The 20537-nt window shown below is 46.1% G+C and overlaps 1 protein-coding gene across 3 annotated transcripts in view; it reads left to right on the top strand.

The window, feature by feature from the left end:
* CCNJL (cyclin J like) overlaps positions 1-20537 on the top strand; it is a 62356-nt gene that overhangs the window by 10587 nt on the left and 31232 nt on the right. The gene's annotated exons all lie outside the window — the stretch shown is intronic.

Raw genomic sequence — 20537 nt, 5'->3', positions numbered from 1 at the left:
TTCTGTCCATAAGAAAACATAAATTATGTGTGCTTTGACACGAGGTAGTATGAATTACACACTTTCCTTTACCATTTCATTATTTTGATGTTTATTTTATTATTATTATTATTATTATTTATTTATTTATTTTTATTATTGAGACGGAGTCTCACTCTGTTGCCCAGGCTGAAGTGCAATGGCATGATCTCGGCTCACTGCAACCTCCACCTCCCAGGTACAAGTGATTCTCCTGCCTCAGCCTCCTGAGTAGCTGGGATTACAGGCACATGCCATGACGCCCGGCTAATTTTTGTATTTTTAGTAGAGATGGGGTTTCATCACGTTGGCCAGTCTGGTCTCAAACTCCTGACCTCAAGTGATCCGCCCGTCTCAGCCTCCCAAAATGCTGGGATTACAGGCATGAGCCACAGTGCCTGGCCTCATTATTTTAATGTTTAGATTTTAATAATCTAAATAACTTTTATGAAACCATGAACAGAAGGGTTTTTTTTGTATATTTTGCTAATTGGAGCAATAATGATATATGGTGGGCACTTAGGAAATTTGTATTGAACAAATGAATAGACGATTTCCTTTTGGTCATTTTCTATTCAAGTATATACATTTTATTTTACAAAAATACTATCAACTATATCACAGTTTCATAACTTTTTTCCTTAACTGCACATGCTAAATAACCTTCTATGTCATTTTCTATCCTTCTGCAGTCCCATGCATAATGTTTTATGGATGCATCATGATTTCACTAACTCATTGCATTGTTGGATATTTAGGGGACTGCTTATTCATTTTTTAAAAATTGAGGTATAATTTACAGCACAATATACATATCTTAAATGAATATACAGTTTATAGTGTACAGTGAGTTTTTACAAATGTATATACTCATGTAACCACCACCATAATCAAGACATAAGGTCAGGCACGGTGGCTCATGCCTGTAATCCCAGCACTTTGGTAGGCCAAGGGGGAGTGGATCACCTGAGGCCAGGAGTTTGAGAACAGCCTGGCCAACATGGTGAAACCCCATCTCTACTAAAAATACAAAAATTAGCTGGGCGTGGTCCCAGCTACTCGGGAGGCTGAGACAGGAGAATCACTTGAACCTGGGAGGCAGAGGTTGCAGTGAGCTGAGATTGTGCCACTGCATTCCAGTCTGGGTGACAGAGAGAGACTCTGTTTCAAAAAAAAAAAAAGATGGCTGGGCACAGTGGCTCACACCTGTAATCCCAGCACTTTGGGAGGCTGAGGCGGGCAGATCACGAGGTCAGGAGTTCAAGACCAACCTGGCCAACGTGGTGAAACGCCATTTCTACTAAAAATACAAAAAATTAGCTGGGCATGGTGGCAGGCGGCTGTAGTCCCAGCTACTCAGGAGGCTGAGGCAGAAGAATTGCTTGAACCCGGCAGGCAGAGGTTGCAGTGAGCTGAGATTGTGCCACTGTACTCCAGCCTGGGTGACAGAGTAAGACTCCATCTCCAAAAAAAAAAAAAAAAAAAAAAAAAAAACACAGGACATTACCATCAACCTAGAAAGTTCCTCATCAGTCCCATCCTGCCCCCAGCCTTAGGCAATCACTGATCTGCTTTTTGTCCTTGTAAATTAGATTTGTCTTTTCTAGAGTTTCATATAAATGGAATTATATGCATGGACTCCTTTCTGCCTGCTCTTTTTTACTTAATGTCATGCTTTTGAGATTCATCCGTGTCGTTGTGTCTATCAGGAGTTTTTCTTTTTATTGCTGATTAGTATTCCATTTTATGTCTATAAAATTTTGTTCATCCATTTCCCCACAAATACCTTTTTGAGTTGCTTCTAGTGTACCATTTGATTTTATATAGCACTGCTGTGGTGATCCTTGATTTATATCTGTAAGTATGCTCAGGAATAAGTTCCTAAAATGGAAGCGCCAGTTACAGGGTCTGATTTTAAGAACCTTGCATATCACCAGGTAATAAATTCCCACAGGACTGCACTAGTATACTTCCACTGGTGGTATGGAAGAATGCTTGCTTCCCAGCAACTTTGCTAACCCTGGATATTACCCTTTAAAAAAAAATTAGTACCATTTGGAGGGGTTAAAAAAGGTGTCTGAATAGCTGTGTTTAAAAGGAGCAGGAGCCGGACATGGTGGCGTGCACCTGTAGTCCCACCTCCTTGAGAAGTTGAAGTGGGAGGATCACTTGGGCCCAGGAGTTTGAGGCTGCAGTGCGCTATGATCATGCCAGAGTGAGACCCCTATCTCTTTTTTTTTTAAAAAAAGAGTGGGAACCCAGAGTGGGAAAACAACTAGAGCCAGGGTGTCCAATCTTTTGGCTTTCCTTGGCCACATTGGAAGAAGAATTGCCTTGGGCCACACGTGGAATACACTAACACTAATAATAACTAATGAGCTAAAAAAAAAAACACACACACAAAAAAAAAACACAAAAAAATCTCCTAATGTTTTAAGAAAGTATGAATTTGTGTTTGCCACGTTCAAAGCTGTCCTGGGCAGCATGGGGCCCATGGGCTGTGGGTTGGAAAAGCTTGTGCTAGAAGATGGCAAGGCAAGAGGAAGGGAACTCTGAATCCTTTCTAGGCTGCATGGAACCCCATTTGCAGCCCGGAACTGGCCTGAGACCTGCATCAAGGGCTGGATGAGGGCTGTTAAGGTGACCTGGCTGGAAAACTCCTCCAGCTCCGTCTTAGCCCATGCATCCCAGTGTGTGCTGCCCCTGGTAACTGGATCCTTCAGAGGCAGAACTTGAATCATCCTGAGGCACTGAGTGCCTTGTAGGTCCCTGGAGCAGATGGTTCCAGGCCCTGGGCATTCTTGTGATAGGGATACACACGCCATGCCACCAGCTGCTAAGTCTGGAAGTGGTCATCACGTGATTTGAGCGGAAGGGTTGGGGGGACACGAGGAAGGAGAGGAGGTCATTCAGAACAGAAGCATCGGGAATTGGATAGATTCTGTTATTGTAAGGGAAAGTTTTAGAGAACTTCAATGGCATCAGAAGGAAATTGGCCACACTGTGGTCCATCCATGCATGAAAATATGGTGCAGTCATTAGATGCGACATAGTAGACAGTGTTGGTATGCAGTGGACTTTTCTGATTATTGTAAAACAAACAAAAAAAAAATCCAAGCAATTCAGAGCACTTCTGACTCTTTGGAGTGAACCGTTGTTTTTTCCTTAACTTTTTATTATGGAAATATAAAAAGATACACAAATGTGGAGAGAACAGTAGAATGAGTCCTCACATACCCTCCACCCAGCTTCCTCACCTGTTTCATCTGTTCCCCAGACAGTGTGTCATTTTACCCATAAATGGCACTACCAGATAATGGCTTTTTTTTTTTTAACAACTATGCCATTTTCACACCTAAAATAATTACCAATATTTCATTAATATCTTCTGTTGTCCATTTCTCTGTTGTCTTGGAAATGGATTTTGTAGTTGGTTTGTTCACATCATAATTCAGATAAAGTCCATGCTTACATTTTTTTTTAGTGTCTCTTAAGCTGGGTGTGGTGGATCACTCCTATAATCCCAGCATTTTGGGAGGCCGAGGCGGTTGGATCACTTGAGCTCAAGAGTTTGAGACCAGCCTGAGCAACATGGCAAGCCGCTGTCTCCACAAAAAATTTAAAAATTGGCCGGGCACGGTGGCTCATGCCTGTAATCCCAGCACTTTGGGAGGCCAAGGTGGGTGGATCACCTGAGGTCAGGAATTCCAGTCCAGCCTGGCCAACATAGTGAAACCCTGTCTGTACTAACAATACGAACAAAATTAGCTGGGCCTGGTGGCAGGTGCCTGTAATCCCAGTTACTCGGGAGGCTGAGGCAGGAGAATCACTTGAACCCGGGAGGCAGAGGTTGCAGTGAGCCGAGGTCGCGCCATTGCACTCCAGCCTGGGCAACAAGAGTGAAACTCAGTCTCAAAAAAAAAAAAAAAATTAATAAATTAGCTAGGCGTGGTAACACACACCTGTAATCCCAACTACTTGGAAGGCTGTGGTGGGAGGATTGCTTGAGCATGGGAGGTCGGGGCTGCGGTGAGCCGTGTTTATGCCACTACACTCTAGCCTGGGCGACAGACCAAGACTCTGTCTCAAAAAACAAATAAACAAATGAATAAATAAATAAATATAGAATACAAAAAATGTTCTCAAGTCTTTTATTTTCCAATGGTCCCCTCCCCTGCCTGAAAATATTTTTTTCATGCCATTGATTTTCAGAGAAAACAGTTTCATTTGTCCAGATAAATGTCCTGTATTCTGGATTTGACCTATTACCTCCTCACGCAGTCATTTAACTTGAATTCCTTGTTAACAGATCGGTTTATACACTTCCCTACTCCTGTGGGATTATAATATGCTTTAACCTACCTGTTATCTAGCTGTAGACTCAAGCATCACTTCCTGAAGAGAAGCCGTCCTTGACTCCCAGACAAGGACAGGCTGGGCCTTTGTTTGTTCTCAGAGCACCCTTGGTGATTCCTTCAGCACTTAGCACAATTTGTAATTATACACCTATTTCGCCACCTATCTGATGTAAAGCTAGCTCCCTCTCCAGACTGCAGGCCCAGGGGAGCAGGCGCTGGATCTCTCCAGCTCTCAGCAGAGTGTGTGTTGCCTAAGAGTCCCTCCATCAGGATATGCTCATCACTGACACCTTATCTGACTGAAGGCTGTGCTCTGCAGCCCACAAATTGCCTTCCTGGACTTCACTGTTGAAACCGTCTTTTTTTTTTTTGAAACAGTCTCTGTTGCCCACACTAGAGTGCAGCGACGCAATCTCACTGCAACCTCTGCCTCCTGGATTCAAGCGATTCTCGTGCCTTAGACTTCTGAGTAGCTGGGATTACAGGTGCACACCACCATGCCCGGCCTCAACATAGTCTTGTGGGGTAGGTAGCACGTCTACCAGTAACTCCACCGTATACTAGTAGAAAAATGGCATCTGAGGGGTTAAGTATTTGACCAGAGTCCCCCTTTTAAGCAAGGTAGTTAAAGCCTTAATATTTTGTGGATCTGCTGTCCCCACCTGAACTTAGATAAGGCACACATGAAGCAGAGGACTTGCAATGCAGCCTCCAAGTTGATGATGGTGTAATATGGACTTCCCCTCAAGCAGCGCTGACACCCTGGGCAGCCACCAAGCTAGGTGAGAAGGTGGCGGTTAGTAGAGCAAAGCTGTTGACTTGGCGTTGACATTTCTCTTTAGTCTCTCCTTTTGTGTTAACTTTTGGTTTTGAAATCATTTCAAACTCAGAGAAGATTTGCAAGCATAATATGCAGTTTTGTGAACATTTTAACACATTTGTCCTATCATTCTTTTTCTCTGTTTATATTTCTTTTCTTCACCCAAGTTGCAAAACTAATGCCACATTATCCCTTAATACTTCAGTGTTCATTTCTCTCTTTTTTTAATAGAGACAAGATCTCACTGTGTTGCCAGGTTGGTCTCAAACTCTTAGGCTCAAGCAGTCCTCCCACCTCGGCCTCCCAAAGTGTTGGGATTACAGGCGTGAACCACTGCACCCAGCCATGGTTACTTTTAAGATTGGCTATGAAGTGGTTTCTGCAGGAATTTTTGTCAGACCACTAGGGACATCTTCCCAGGTATCCAGGACCTCCCCAGAGCCGTGTTTCAGGAAGAGGGGATTCAGCATTCTGGTTAGGAAGGAAGAAGCCAGGCAGTCGCTGGTGGGCTTTGCTGGCCTCAGCTGTGGGGAAGGCAGCGCTCTGGCTGATTTCCTGGGGCCATCTCCTTGGCTTCGTTGTCACACAGTGCCCACGAAAGCAGCCTCTTTATCCAGTGGTCATTTAGCAAGCCTCATGTGTAACCTGCAAGACCTGTGGGAGGCTCTACCAGGAGAAACCATGACCCAAACCCTGCCCTGAGGCCCTTAGCATAGCTGAAGATATAGTCACATCACACCACTTACAGCCATAGCCATTCAATGTTAGTAATGATAGTCCAGTTTTAATGGGTGCTTACCGTGTGCTGAAAGCTTGAGATCGCCTCCATTAGCTAAGTCCTCAGGAAACTCCTTCCAGTAGGGCCCATAATGATCCCCATTTTACAGATGGGACATGCAAAGTTTAGAGAGTTACGTAACTTACCCAAGCCCTACTGGCTGTTGTCTACCACACAGCTAGTAGACAACCTGGCTCCAAAGCTCACACCTACTTCTATACCAAAGACGGGTCCAATTGCCCAAGGAAGTCTTGAAAAGCTTCAAGGAGGAGGTGCTGTTTGATTTGGGTTTGAAGGATGAGTAGAAGTTTGCCAGGCAGAGACAGGTGTGAAGTTCATCTCTCTGCAGGGTCCAGGGCAGCTGGTGAGAGTCAAGCATTAGTGGCCTGCAAGGGGTGGCCTGGTCAGTTGCGGGGAGGACTAGGAGATGCGCCAGAAACACTGGCTTTGAGGATGTGGGTCTTCCTAGATGTTTGAACCTTATCCTGAGAACCCATGGAGGGCAATGAGAAGGGTGGGGTGGGGAGGGGAGGGCAAGCTCCCTGGAAATGCACCCTGGCCTCGGAGACTAGTTATTACAGTTATTGCAGCCGCCCCGAAGCGATGGCAGCTGAACTTAGGGGAGGAAGTGAGGAGACTTGACAGGTTTTAGACAATAGGGTCAAAAGGACCAGCGAACCAAAAGCGGGGAAGATTTCAAGTTTCTTGCTAGTTGGAACAAAGTAACTTTCCTTAGCTGAGCTTGTTCAACCTTTTTCATAGTAAACATTATTCTTGTTTCCCCTTCTGGAAACTGTCAATTGAGGGACTCCCACTGCCCACTAAGTGAAGGGAATTGATGTTCACTGGGCGCCTGCAGAGGGCCAGCAACTGTTAAATGCCTTGTGTGTGTTATCTGGTTTAATTACTAAAGTTGCTTCAGAAAGAAAAAGGATGAGCTAAATGTACTGACCAAGGCACTGGTGGTTCTTGAATATCTGTGCATGTTTATTCCTGCATTTAACACACTGTTTTTAGCAGCCAACTGCGTGCTACACACTGTGCTAACCACCACGTAAGGGATGAACAAAAGTTGTGTACACAATTGGGGATGAACAAAAATTGTGTCATGGAGCTTATAGTTGAGCATCAGGCTCAAGTGGAGAACTCGTAAAGCATAGATAGATACTCAGCTCCATCCCCAGGAATTCTGATTTGGTGAGACAGGAAATAGAGGCTGTGTCAGGTCCCTAGGGCTGCTGTGACTATGTGCCACACACTTTGGGCTTTATTCTCTCACAGTTGTGGAGACCACAAGTCTGACATCAGGAGGTCAGCAGGCCACAGCTCCCTCTGAAGGCTCTAGGGGAAGATCCTTCCTTGCTCTTCTAGCATTTGGCGGCAGCTGGCATTTTATCTGTGGTCTTCCTTGGCTTGTAGCCACATCATTCCAGTTTCCGCCTCCATCTTCACAAGGCCTTATCCTCCTTGTCTGTCTTCACCTCGTCTTCCCTCTGTGTGTCTCTGTCTCTGTTTGCTCTTCCTATAAGAACATAAGACACTGGATTAGCACCCATCCTGATCTAATATGACCTCGTTTTAACTTGATTGCATCTGTAAGGACTCTTATTTATTTATTTATTTGAGACAGATCGCTCTGTGGCCAAGCTGGAGTGCGGTGGCACGATCTCGGCTCACTGCAACCTCCGCCTCCCAAGTTCAAGAGATCTCCTGCCTCAGCCTCCTGAGTAGCTGGGACTACAGGCGCGCACCATCACGCCCAGCTAATTTTTGCATTTTTAGTAGAGACAGGGTTTCACCGTGTTGGCCAGGATGTTCTCGATCTCTTGACCTTGTGAACCGCCCTCCTCAGCCTCCCAAAGTGCTGGGATTACAGGTGTGAGCCACTGCACCAGGCCGACTATTTTCAAATAAGGTCATATTCTGAGGTTTCGAGTAGACAAGAGTTGTCAGGGAAACACTATTCATCCCAATACAGGGGGGAACCCCCTTTTTATATAGGTCCCCAGGGCATTTGAATGCATGTGGTCAACTGGCAACCCGTTTGAGAAACCTTGGATAGTAGATGGGTAGGGAAGTAAAGTCTCAGTGAGGGGGTAGTGGTGCAGTCACCCTACTGTCCCGTTTTGGGCTTCTCATTAGGGTCGAAGCTCCCAGGAGAATCCACAAAAGGAATCTGGAAATCGGGGACAGGAGCTGGAGGTGTGGAGGGAAGAGCTTTGGAGCCACTCCACAGAGTGATCCAGGAGGAAAGCGGAGAGATCCAAGAATTGGACCTGTGACAGAGAACCAGCATGGAGGGGCACGTCGGGACCTCTTTCCCCGGATAACAGAGGGCGTGGGAGGATGAGGGGCACCCCAGTCCTCCGCTCCAGAAGGTATGGGGGATGCGGTCCTGTAGGAAACCGGCAGAAGTAAAGAATTCAGTTGGGGGGTGTGGTGTCTTTTAAAAAGGCCATGAATGTTGTCTGTGGGGGTGTTTGGAGGCCCCAGAGCCGTGGATTGGATGGGGGGTCAGGTCTGTGGGGGTGTTTGGAGGCCCCAGAGCCATGGGTTGGATGGGGGGGCGCCAGTGAGGGTTGCGCAGGCATGTGTGTGGTCACTGTGGATGCCCTAGCAGCTGTGGCCGGGCCCGGTACAGAGTATGCCTGGAAGGGCAGTGGCTCTGGCTCCCGGGAATGAGGAGGTGTGCTTGGAGCTGGCCCGCCTGCCATCTGCCCAGGAGTAGTACAGACGCCGGCTGCGGATGTGGTGCCTGGGTTACCTTTCACTCTGCTGGAAGGAAGGCTGGACTTCAGCAGGAGGGGACGTTACAGGCATTATTGGCCTCATGTGACATGGGCCAACCTCTCAAGAATGTTGAAATAGTGTTCCCACAGAGATGTTGGTGCTTTACGGAAAATGCCTCCTTGAGTCTTATGAAGCAATCGGGGCAGAGAGAGGAAGGAGGGTGAGCCTCCCACCTTGCTGGGCCTCTCAGGTCATGCTATGTACTGAGGCCTCTGAAGAGCCAGCCTTTCTCCCCCTTTCTTTGCCCCTTTACATGTGCAAGTCTCCACTTCCTGTTGGTCACCTTGGTTACACATGGTGTTTCTTCACCTCTCTGCAGCTCTTTGTTCTTAGACAAGACCCCGCTAGCTGTTGTCCCAGCCCAAGACCTGGAAGCCCGGGCTCTTGTTGGCAGCAGTGGGGATAGGCGTGGTAGGGAGATTGGAGGAGGAGAGCAGAGTGGTTTCTTTTGGGTGGCTGATGTTTGAGAGCAGCTCAGCCGTACTTTACTGCACCTTGAGCTGTTTACGAAGTGGTTGTCACCCTCCAAGTAGTGTCATACCCCAAGCCCTGGCCAGCTCCTCTGATGTCCAAGCCCAGGATTTACCACTCACCTGCAGTGTGGCCTTGGCAGTTATACTTCTGTGCCTCAGTTTCCTGGCTACTAAGGCTAGTGCTGGTTCCACCTCGGAGGGTGGGCGTGGGGACATAGCAAATGCACACAGCATTTAGATTCTAGTTGTAAGGGAGAAGATAGTCCCATGAGAGAGAAAAAAGTGGGCATGCGTGCCCACAGAGAAACAGGACTGGACGTGCTTATGCCGACATGTGTACGTACTCCCGGTGTTTTCCTGCTGGTGGAATTGCTAGAGACTTTAATTTTCTTTGTGCTCCTCTGTATTTTCTAAAATTCCTATAGTGATTAAGTATTATTGGTTAAATAAAACATTATTATTATTATTGTTTTCTAGATGGAGTCTCAGTCTGTCACCCAGGCTGGAATGTAGCTCACTCTAACCTCCACCTCCCAGGTTCAAGCAATTCTCTTATTTCAGCCTCCGGAGTAGCTGAGGCTGAGATTGCAGGCGTGCACCACCATGCCCAGCTAATTTTTTTGTATTTGTAGTAGAGACAGGGTTTCACTCCTGGCCTCAAGTGATCCTCCCACCTCAATCTCCCAAAGTGCTGGAATTATAAGCATGAGCCACCATGCTTGGCCTCAAGTTATATATTTTTAATGTATATCTATCTGTATATGTAGATATATCTATACTTCTCAAAAAGCTCTATAAAACTATTCATCATAATGAGCAATTCCAAATACTCATGAAGACTTGCGGGAAGGTATGAGAAGCTGGAGGAGCTCAATTTCAGGGGGAAGAGAAGACTGTGTCCTTCCTGCCCTAGGATGGCACATGCCTCGGTCTACCAAGTAGCAACAGAGGGTTTCCAAGGCGGAAGCAGTTTAGCGTTTTTGTTTTGTTTTGTTTTGTTTTGTTTTGTTTTGTAAAGAGACAGGGGTCTTACTGTGATGCCCGGGCTTGAGTGCAGTGACTCTTCAGAGGTGTGATCCCAGTAGTGATCAGCATGGGAGTTTGACCTGCTCCATTTCCAAGTTGGGCCAGTTCACCCCTCCTTAAACAACCTGCTGGTTCCCCACCCCTGGGAAGTCACTATATTATATACATAATATATAAGAGATGGGCGCCTGGACCTCCCAAGGCAGGACACCCGGCACTTGGCTGCCTGGGGCTTCTGTGAGCTGACATGTGCTTTTTGTAAGCCTCTCCTAGGCTCCTGATGCCATGGCCATGTGCACGTTCTTACCGGGGCATTTCTGCAGGTGAAAGATGTGGTTCTTCATCTCAGCAAGCTTTTCAGTAAATGTCTAGGCTTAGAATCATCAGATGATTAGGCATCACGCCAGGGATTTTTGCGAGTCTCGTCTCGTGGATGCAGCGGAGTTTCGTTTTCTCCAGCATACCAGTGCCCCGCAGCCAGCACCCTCAAGCACCTTTTCCCAGAGTCAGCTTTCTGGGATATTGTTACTCTGCCCCTCAAGAAGGAGGAGGGCAGGAGGAATGTCCTGTGGATAAATTCAACCTAGAGTTTTCCAAAGTTATATTAGTTTTTTTGCCGAACAAATGTTTCAGGACCTCTACTGGGCTATAGGCTTCCTTTAGGGAGGAATGTAGTATGCAATGGTTCGCCAAACTGTGGCCCACAGAACCCTTTTGCTCAGGGAGCATAACTTGGGACTGGTGTGCCACAGAACACACATTGGGAAACATTGCCTTTGCAAAATGACTGCTAGATGCATAGTTTCTAATTTTTGAAGCTTCCACTTCTCCATAAACACTGACCCGCTTCCTCCGTGGAAACCCACTGTTGGTTTTGGGTGGACTGAGGCACATGTCACCCCAAAGCAAGGACAGAGCTTTCTCTTTCTGCTGGAATCCAACTCCCTCAGTTTCTTTCTTTCTTTTTTTTGTAAAGACGGGGTGTTTCCGTGTTGCCCAGGCTGGTCTCCTCAAGCGATCCTCCTGTCTCAGCCTCCCAGAGTGTTGCCATTACTGGTGTGAGTCACCGCACCCAGCCCCCGCCCCGTTTCTTGTGCCTCCTCACTGGTCTTCATGAGTACTGGGAATTGCTCATTATGATAAATAGGTTTATACAACCTAAGACCAGGAACAAATAATTTTTTTTCTTACCTGTTCAAGTATTTGCCATTCCTGAAATCTGGAGGTTTTGGTAATTATCAAGTGTTCCTTTTGTATCAGGTATTGGGGTCACAGAGCTGGACAAGACAAGCCCAGTCCCTGCCCTCATGGTGGTTATAGTCTAGCAGGCAGGAGGACAGTAAGAGCGAATGAATGAGTAGATAAAAAGTCCTCAGTGCTTGGGGAGCATCTCACAGAAGCATGAGCCTGAAACACCTTTTTCAGAAGTGACTTTTAGGCCAGGCACGGTAGCTCACGTCTATAATCTCAGCACTTCGGGAGGCCAAGGCGGGCAGATCAGTTGAGGTCAGGAGTTCGAGACCAGCCTGGCCAACATGGTGAAAACCCCGTCTCTACTAAAAATTACAAAAATTAGCTGGGTGTGGTGGTGCGCACCTGTAATCCCAGCTACTTGGGAAGCTGAGGCAGGAGAATCGCTTGAACCCGGGAGGTGGAGGTTGCAGTGAACTGAGATCGTGCCACTGTACTCCAGCCTGGGCAACAGAGCAAGACTCTTGTCTCAAAAAAAAAAAAAAGTGACTTTTAAGCTGAGATCTGAAGGAAGAGTAGATTAATAATGAGAAGTAAAACCTCAAGGCAATTAGAAGAAAATAATGCAGTGCAGGACACTAAAGGTTAAACTGAGGACTTCATTTCCTCCCCTAATAGAAGAAACCAGGGGTGCTTGGCGGAACTTTCATAGTACATGTCACCTTCTAACCCCTCTGAGGTTAGCCTCAAAATGCCTTCAAAGTCTGCATATGAAGAGCACGTGCTGAATTTTCTCCTCCCCCTCCCCTCCCCGGCTATGCAGCAGGGAGAGGTGTGGGTCTCTTGGGGGCAGTCTCTGCCCTGCACATCTGGCTGTGGGCCCAGGGTCTTGAGTGACTGCATTTCACCTGGCCTCACCTGCACTCTTGGGCACTTCTAAGCCTAGCACAGGTACGGGAAGTGTTTGCCACTCTGCCAAGGTCAGCACCTGGGGACAGGGGTTAGGAAGAGCAGCCGAGGACCAGACACTTGCCTGGAATCTTCAGAGACCTGTCCAGGCAGCCCTGCTGCCTCTCTGTCTCTCTTGTGTAGCTCAGTTTGGGGTTTTAGATGGGCTGCGATTCATGAGTCCTTAGCCTTTCCCAGGGCACTTTCCCTCTCAGATAATCCTCTTTCTGCTTGAGAACCCCCAGGCAAAACTCTTGGGCAGCAAGGAGAGTGGTTTCTAAAGGGGCAGCTACCTCTTCTTCCCCCAGAATGGCTCCTCTGGTCTCAGAAATGCTGGCTCACATGTCACATTGGGGCTTCCCACTTGCGGGGGGCAGTGACCCCCACCATGGGTTACCCTAAAGAGGGAAGCCAGGGTGGATAAGGGAGCCCCGAGGGGAAGGGAGGGCATAGAGGGCCACAGGCAGAGGGAAAATTCCTCAAAACACTCTCCATTTATTCAGACATCCATTCACTCAGCCAACCGCTACGCATTAGCCCTTACTCTGTGCCAGGGACCAAGGGTATGGCCAAGGGCAGGAGAGAAAAGCAGCTCCCTCCCTCACGGAGACCCCCTTCTGTGGGGGGCAGGGGACAGTTCCTAAACACACTTCAGTGTGCTGTGACTGTTGGCGGTGGGAAGTCCACAGGAGGCTGCTGGGTAGGAGGGAGATCAGGGATGGCCTCTGAGGAATGGTCTGAACAGGGACCCTAAGGAAGAGAAACAGCCTGCATGCCCCAAATCTGGATTTGATGACATCATGGCACAACCTTACAGTGAAAAACTAGGCAGCCATTGCAAACATTGTTCCCCATGCTCTCTGAGTGGGGAGTGGGGAGCAGTTGTAGATTGCTATGGCATTTTATGTGAGTTTGCACAAAGAACTATCTGAAGAATCCAGGTAGAACCTAGTAGTACTTCTCTCTGAATCCTTCTAAGTGAGGGATTATGAATGATGTTGGTTATTCTTTTTAAGATTCATCAGTGAACATATAATTCATAATTAGTAAAAATAAAAAGAAAGGAAAAAAATGGCAAATTCCTCTGAAAGGGGCTTTGCATTGTAGGGAGATGAAGTGGGACACTTACTGGGCGTGGGGAGTTACTATGACAGGGCTGATTTTGTTAAAGGGATGATGTGGGGTTGCTAGGAAATCCTTGGGGATAAATTTTGAACTGGGCCTTCATACAGTGGATGTCTAGTCTTTTTGTTTGTTTCCAAACTGAACACATAGTAACTGAAGTAATAAAGTGGTTATGCGTTGAGCATTTTTGAAAAATTCAGGCTTTTGAAAAGCATGATCGTGAAAATCATGCAAGATCTCAGTGCCCACCCCAATCTCCCCTCTGTAGCTGCTGTTAATATTTTGATGTTATCTCTTTCTTAGTTTTTGCTAGCCCATAGCTATTATGTTAAATAATGATAATAATAAAGGACTGTGATGACAAAAGCAGGGGTTTTTGTAAGGTGGAATTCTTTTTCCCGGAACTCCACCACGGCCATCTGTCCGTGCCTCCACCTGTTCGTCTCTAGTTACTCCTGCGGCAGATGGGCTTCTGGGAGTCAGGTGATCAAGGGCCAACAGCTGGGGAGGGAAAGTGATCAGGACGCCTCTGCCCTTCCCTCCCCTCCCACCTCAGCCCCCTTCTTCTCCAGCCTCCCCCAGCCTTTCTGCTGCCCACACTCACGCCGCCTGTGGCCCTGCCAGGCATGCTGAGGGGAAGGTCACCGTGCCTGGCCGGGTTCCTGCCCGCCCAGCGCCTGCCTGATTGCTGAGTGCCTGCCAAGCACCCGCCTAATCTGGGGAGAGCTTTAGAAGCCGCCCTAGGGCAGGCTGCTCTTTTGTTTCTGGAATCCAGGCCACTCAGCAGAGGGGCTGGCTTCCTGCAGTGCGCTGCTGCGGCCTTCAAGTGGACTTAGGTCAAGAGTGCCTGGGGAGGAATGCAGTCCCTTAGAGCAAAGCCCTTGTAATGAATGCCTTCCCCGCACCCTGTAATTGGGTTAGCGAAGTGATCAGTTGGATTCTCAAACTAAACAGGATAGGCATGCTGCAGTCCTATGTTGTTATTTCTATGCCAAAGAATCTCCCTTTTCCCAGTGAGGAGAACAAGCTGAGGCTCAGAGCTGCTAATTCTGCTTGGTTTGGGGGCTCTGCAGAGGACACACTGATGGAGGCGCCTCAGCTCTAAGGTAGGAAGCCTTGTTACACATTTCTCAAAGCAGGTTTCTTTGAAAGCCCAAAGAGCCTTTGACAGAGGTAGATAAATTCAACTTCTCTGAGACTTGATTCCCCAGCTTGAGGGAAGAGGAAGGGCCACTAGGCTTGCTGTTATCGCCAAGTACTCTACATTTACGACAGCGTGACCCCCATTTCTCAGATAAGGACACTGAGGGTCAGTTCACATGCCCAAGGTTAAGTCAATAGTGGAATTAGATTCCGACCCAGAACTGCCTGACCTCACACTCTGTAGGTATCAAGCTAATCCCCGGTATGTGGGGGCGGGAGGTGAGGTGGTTGGTACAGGGAGTGACTCTATTTATTCTTTTTTATTCAACACATATTTATTGAATGTCTGCATCTGTGCCAGCTACATAAATAAGTAAATTTTTGACCACAAAAAAGAGACTACTAAGAGAGTAAGGGGAACCTGATTTGGAATGATGGAGAGGTCAGAGAAGCCTTAGGAAGTGACATTTAAATCAGTATTTGAGGGACAAACAGACATGGGGAGAAAGAGCATCCCAGGGAGCCAGTGTTCTAACTTCAAAATCCTGCCCTCTTGAGACCAGCCCCTTCCAGCACGCTGTACCTACTAACCCCTTCTTGACATGTATTGCTGTGCATTCCAGTGGTCCATAACTTTTCCTGTTTTTTTCTTTGCCTTTTTTTTTTTAAGACAGAGTCTCACCCTGTCACCCAGGCTGGAGTGCAGTGGTACAGTATTGGCTCACTGCAACCTCTGCTTCCCAGGTTCAAGTGATTCTCGTGCCTCAGCCTCCCGTATAACTGGGACCACAGGTGTGCACTACCACGCCTAGCTAATTTTTGTATTTTTAGTAGAGACGGGGTTTTGCCATGATGGCCAGGCTGGTCTTGAACTCCTGGCCTCAAGCGATCCGCCCACCTTGGCCTCCCGCAGTGCTTGGATTACAGGCATGAGCCACCGCACCTGGTCCATAACTTTTTCTTTTATGCACCAATGTCTTTCTTCGAGAATCTGCTCAAGGCGAAGGACCCTTTTTCCAGGAGCATGTACAGGAAAGACGTTCTTTGTGTTGCCTTGAGCTCTCTTGTCTCACTTGGCTCAAGGGAAAATCTAGAAGGCTTTGCGCTTGGCCAGTTGCGTGGGAAGGGAGGTCAAGACGTTGCCTATCTGACTTGTGTTTTGGGGCTTTGGACTGCACTGATGAAGGCAGCGTGGCCTGGCCAAAGGTCACTTGGCTAAGGCTAATTTCCGGCAGCTGCAGCCCACCAGACACCAAGGATCTGTGACTGTGGCTGCTTCTTGTCATGACCCTGAACTTAGAGCCCTGTGTTTAGAGGAAATACCCACGTAGCCTGCAATCTGGTGGGAGCTGCTGGAAGGTGGGAACACTGTTGAGGGGAGCTGCAGCCCCACACTGGCTGCTGCTACCAGCTGTCTGGCCTTACCCTAGGAAGAAGCTGGCCAAAAGATCTCTATGCAAGGCTGCTCAGACCAGGCCAGTGCCCTGCTCTAATCCCTTCAGTTTCTGTTGCCCTCAGAGTAGGGCAAGGCAGTTTTCTTAATAGGGCATGAAAGCTGGGCCACTGCCCACGTTTCCAGCCTGTGTCCAGGCACACCCTGCCTGGCTGACTGTTCCCCAGATGGGATACTTGTGTGGCTTTGCAGGTGTTGTTTCTGCTAGTGAGATGCTTACCTTTCCTGCATCTTCAACAGGTAAATTGTACAACTTGGCTCAATGTGTCTTCTTTGAAGTTCCCACAGACTTGCTACTCTATAGAGCTGGTCACGACTTGCCTCTGTAGGCCAGGACCTTCTGTATCTACCACTGCAATTCTTTCCTTGCTTTCTTTACTGCCTCTCCCTCCCTACCCCTTCTTTCCTTCAACAACTAGTTATTAGGCACTTAACTCTGTTCTCATCACACTGGGGTGCTGAAGTAACAGTGATGTGCAAAGGAGACCCAGACCTGCCCTCAAGGAGTTTGAACTCCATAGTGGCCGCATAAATTCATCAAACCTTGAAGATGAAGAATACACAAACGCATCAGGTCTTTTCCTTAAAGAAATTAAGCTGGGGCTAAAAGAGCTCCCCATGACTTATTTATTTATTTATTTATTTATTTATTTATTTATTTATTTAGAGACGGAGTCTTGCTCTGTCACCCAAGCTGGAGTGCAGTGGCATGATCTCAGCTCACTGCAACCCCCACCCTACCAGGTTCAAGTGATTCTCCTCCCTCAGCCTTCTGGGTAGCTGGGATTACAGACACACGCCACCACACCCAGCTAATTTTTATATTTTTAGTAGAGACGGGAGTTTCCCATGTTGCCCAGGCTGGTCTTGAACTCCTGACCTCGGGTGATCCAACTGCTTCAGCCTCCCAAAGTGCTGGGATTACAGGTGTGAGCCACAGCACCCAGCCAAGCTCCATGACTTAACAACAACAACAACAAAAATTATCTGTTAAACCCAAGCAATTAAAAAAAAAAAAAGTTGAAAAAAGGGATACTTTGAAAGTCTTCTAATTCAGATCTGTTGCTAGTTAGATAAAGCCCAGGGACTCAGGGACTTTTTGAAACTCAATTTCTTCATTAAACATAAGGGAGAAGAAATAATTTATTCAGGCTTTGAGAGCCTTCCATGAGCAAAGCTCTAGGGCAGCGAAAATAGCTGAGTCCTGGCGTCTGAGCTCTCTGGAGGATCAGGCCAGAGGAGAAGTAATCAGTGTGAAATCTAAACCCAGCCTCACTTTCAGGACACAGGCCTCCCTCCCCCCCAGAGATGATGGGGCCTCCCAGAGCATCTGAGGCTTTCCTTTGCAGTATTAGTTCATCACAGTTTGGAATTCTGCAACTGTCTTGTTGCTGGATTGCCACCTCTCTCCCTTGTTGGACCATGGACTCCATGACTGTGGGTGATACGTCTGGCTTGTTTTTTTTTTTTTATAGCAGCTTTATTGAGATATAATAATTCACATATCATAAAAATCACTTTTTTTTCTTTTTTTTTTTTTTTGAGACAGGGTCTGGCTCCTTCGTCCAGGCTGGAGTGCAGTGACATAATCTCAGGTCACTGCAACCTCCTCTTCCTATGCTCAAATGATCCTCACACCTCAGCCTCCCAAGTAGCTGGGACTACAGGCACGTACCACCACACAGGCTAATTTTTTTATTTTTTGTAGAAATGGGGTTTTGCCATGTTGCCCAGGCTAGTCTCAAACTCCTGAACTCAAGCGATCCACCCGCCTCAGCCTCCCAAAGTGCTGGGATTATAGGTGTGAGCCACTACACCTAGCCAAAATTTAGTTTTTTTAATGTGCAATTAAGCAACCTAAATGTCCATCAACAGATAAATGGATAAAGAAAATGTGGTACATTCACACAGTGGGGTACTATTCAACCATAAAAAAAGAGTGAGATCCTGTCATTTGCAACATGGATGGAACTGGAGATCATTATATTAAGTGAAATAACTAGGCACAGAAAGACGAACTTCACATGTTCTCACTTAATCAAAACAATTGAACTCATGGACATAGAGAATAGAAGGATGGTTACCACAGGCTGGGAATGGTAGTGGGGGTTGTGGGGGAGGTGGGGATGGTTAATGTGTACAAAAAAAAAATAGAAGAAATAAGACATACTATTTTATTGCACAACGGGGTGACTATAGTCAATAATATCTTAATTGTACATTTCAAAATAACTAAAAGAGTGTGATTAGATTATTTGTAACGCAAAGGATAAATGCTTGCGGGGATGGATACCCCATTCTCCATGATGTGATTACTTCACATTGCATGCCTGTATCAAAACGTCTCCTATACCCCACAAATCTATGCACCTACCATGTACCCACAACATTAAAAATTAAAAAAATTAAAATGTGCAGTTTAGTTGTTTGTGTATTCACAGAGCTGTACAACCATCACCATTGTCTAATGACAGAAGAACTTTGTAACTCCAAAAAGAAACCCCATATACCTATTAGCAGTTATTTCCCATTAACTGTTACTCCTAACCTCTGGCAACCACTAATCTACTTTCTGTTTGTATGGATTTGCCTATTCTGGACATTTCATATAAACGGAATTATATAATATGTGGCCTTTTACGACTGGCTTTTTTCACTTAACATAATGTTTTCAAGATTCATCCCTGTTGTAACGTGTAATATTCTATTATATGGATACATTACATTTCCTTTATCCATTCATCAGTTGATAAGCGTTTGCGTTGTTTCTACTTGGGAACTGTTGGGAATGATGCTGCTGTGAGTATTTATATACAAGTCTTTGTGTGGCTGTATGTTTTCATTTCTCTTAGGTATAATATACCAAGGACTGGAATGGCTGGGTCATGTGAGAACTCTACGTTTAACATTTTAAGGAGTTTCCAGACTGTTTCCCACAGTGGCTGTACCATTTTACTTACCCACCAGCAGTATATGAGGGTTCCCATTTGCCCCTATCCAGCACTTGTATATACATTTCAGTTTTGTATTGATTTTTTTTTACAACAACCTTTCTAATGAGTGTGAGGTGGTATCTTACCGAGGTTTTAATTTGCATTTCCCTAATGATTAGTAATGTTGGGCACCTTTTCATGTGTGTGTTGGTCATTTTTACACTTTCTTTGGAGAACTGCCTGGTCAGTTCATTGCCCATTTTTAAATTGGGTTGTTTTGCCTTTTTATCGTTGAACTGTAGGAGTTCTTTATATGTTCTGGATACAGTCTTTTATTAACAAGTGATTTTCAAATATTTTCCTCCATTTTGCAGATTGTCTTTTTACTTTCTGGATGGTGTCTTTGGAAGCACAAACACTTTAAGTTTTGAAATTCAACTTCTGTATTTTTCCCTTGATTGCATCTTGTTTTAGTGTCATATCTAAGAAACCATTGCCTAATCTAAGGCCATAAAGATTTCCTCCTGTTTTATTCTGAGAGTTTTATCGTTGTAAGTCTTACATTTAGGTCTGTATCTATCTTATTCCAGATTGTATCCCCAGTGCCTAGATAACGCCCAGTGTAGAGAACGTACATTTCACTTACTGAGTGAAATGAATGAATGAATAGCTCTTGAAGGAATGAATGATTGAGCAGATATCCCTTTCTAGTCCTGGATCTGCTGCTAGTTGAGTAAGCCACAGGGTTAAGAGAGAGGTATTCTATAGAAGAGAAGCACCAATTTGTTTCAATCTCATCCCCTTGTGAGCCTGCCACAAGTGAGCTTTCACATTCCTTTTCTGCCAACTTATTTCCTGTTTTCCTTCTATGTCACTCCTTTTTAGTTTCCTTCTTTGGCAAAATGTTGCAAAGACATTTCCTAAACAAGTAGTGTCTAGGCTGGGCGTGATGGCTCAGGCCTATAATCCCAGCGCTTTAGGAGGCCAAGGTGGGAGGGATCACTTGAGGCCAGGAGTTTGAGACCATCACAGGCAACACAATGAGACCCCTGTCTCTACAAAAAATACAGAAACAATGAGCTGGGTGCAGTGGTGCATGCCTGTAGTCCTAGCTACTTGGGAGGCCACGGTGGGAGGACTGCTTGAGTCCAGAAGTTCAAGGCTTCTGTGAGCTGTGATTGCATCACTGTACTCCAGCCTGGGTAACAGGGGGAGACTCCTCTCTAACAAAACAAGAAAAAACAAAAAACAAAAAACAGTGTCTAATCTACTTTAATTAAATGGTAAATATGAGAGATACTGCATATAAGAACATTTTTATGTTGTAAAAATCTTTGTTGGTTTGATATCTTTTACTGGTTTTTCTTGAGTTAGACAAATAAAATGAGGTAATGTGGCAGTATGTAAATTGCAAAGTAGAAGTAAAAGTCACCTAGTCACCTCCTGGGGGCGTGGGAAGTATCATGATATCTGAACTTACT

Source organism: Macaca mulatta, chromosome 6 (assembly GCF_049350105.2).
Source record: "Macaca mulatta isolate MMU2019108-1 chromosome 6, T2T-MMU8v2.0, whole genome shotgun sequence".
NCBI classification, from domain to species: Eukaryota; Metazoa; Chordata; class Mammalia; order Primates; family Cercopithecidae; genus Macaca; species Macaca mulatta.
This window is presented reverse-complemented; position numbering and strand designations above follow the sequence as displayed.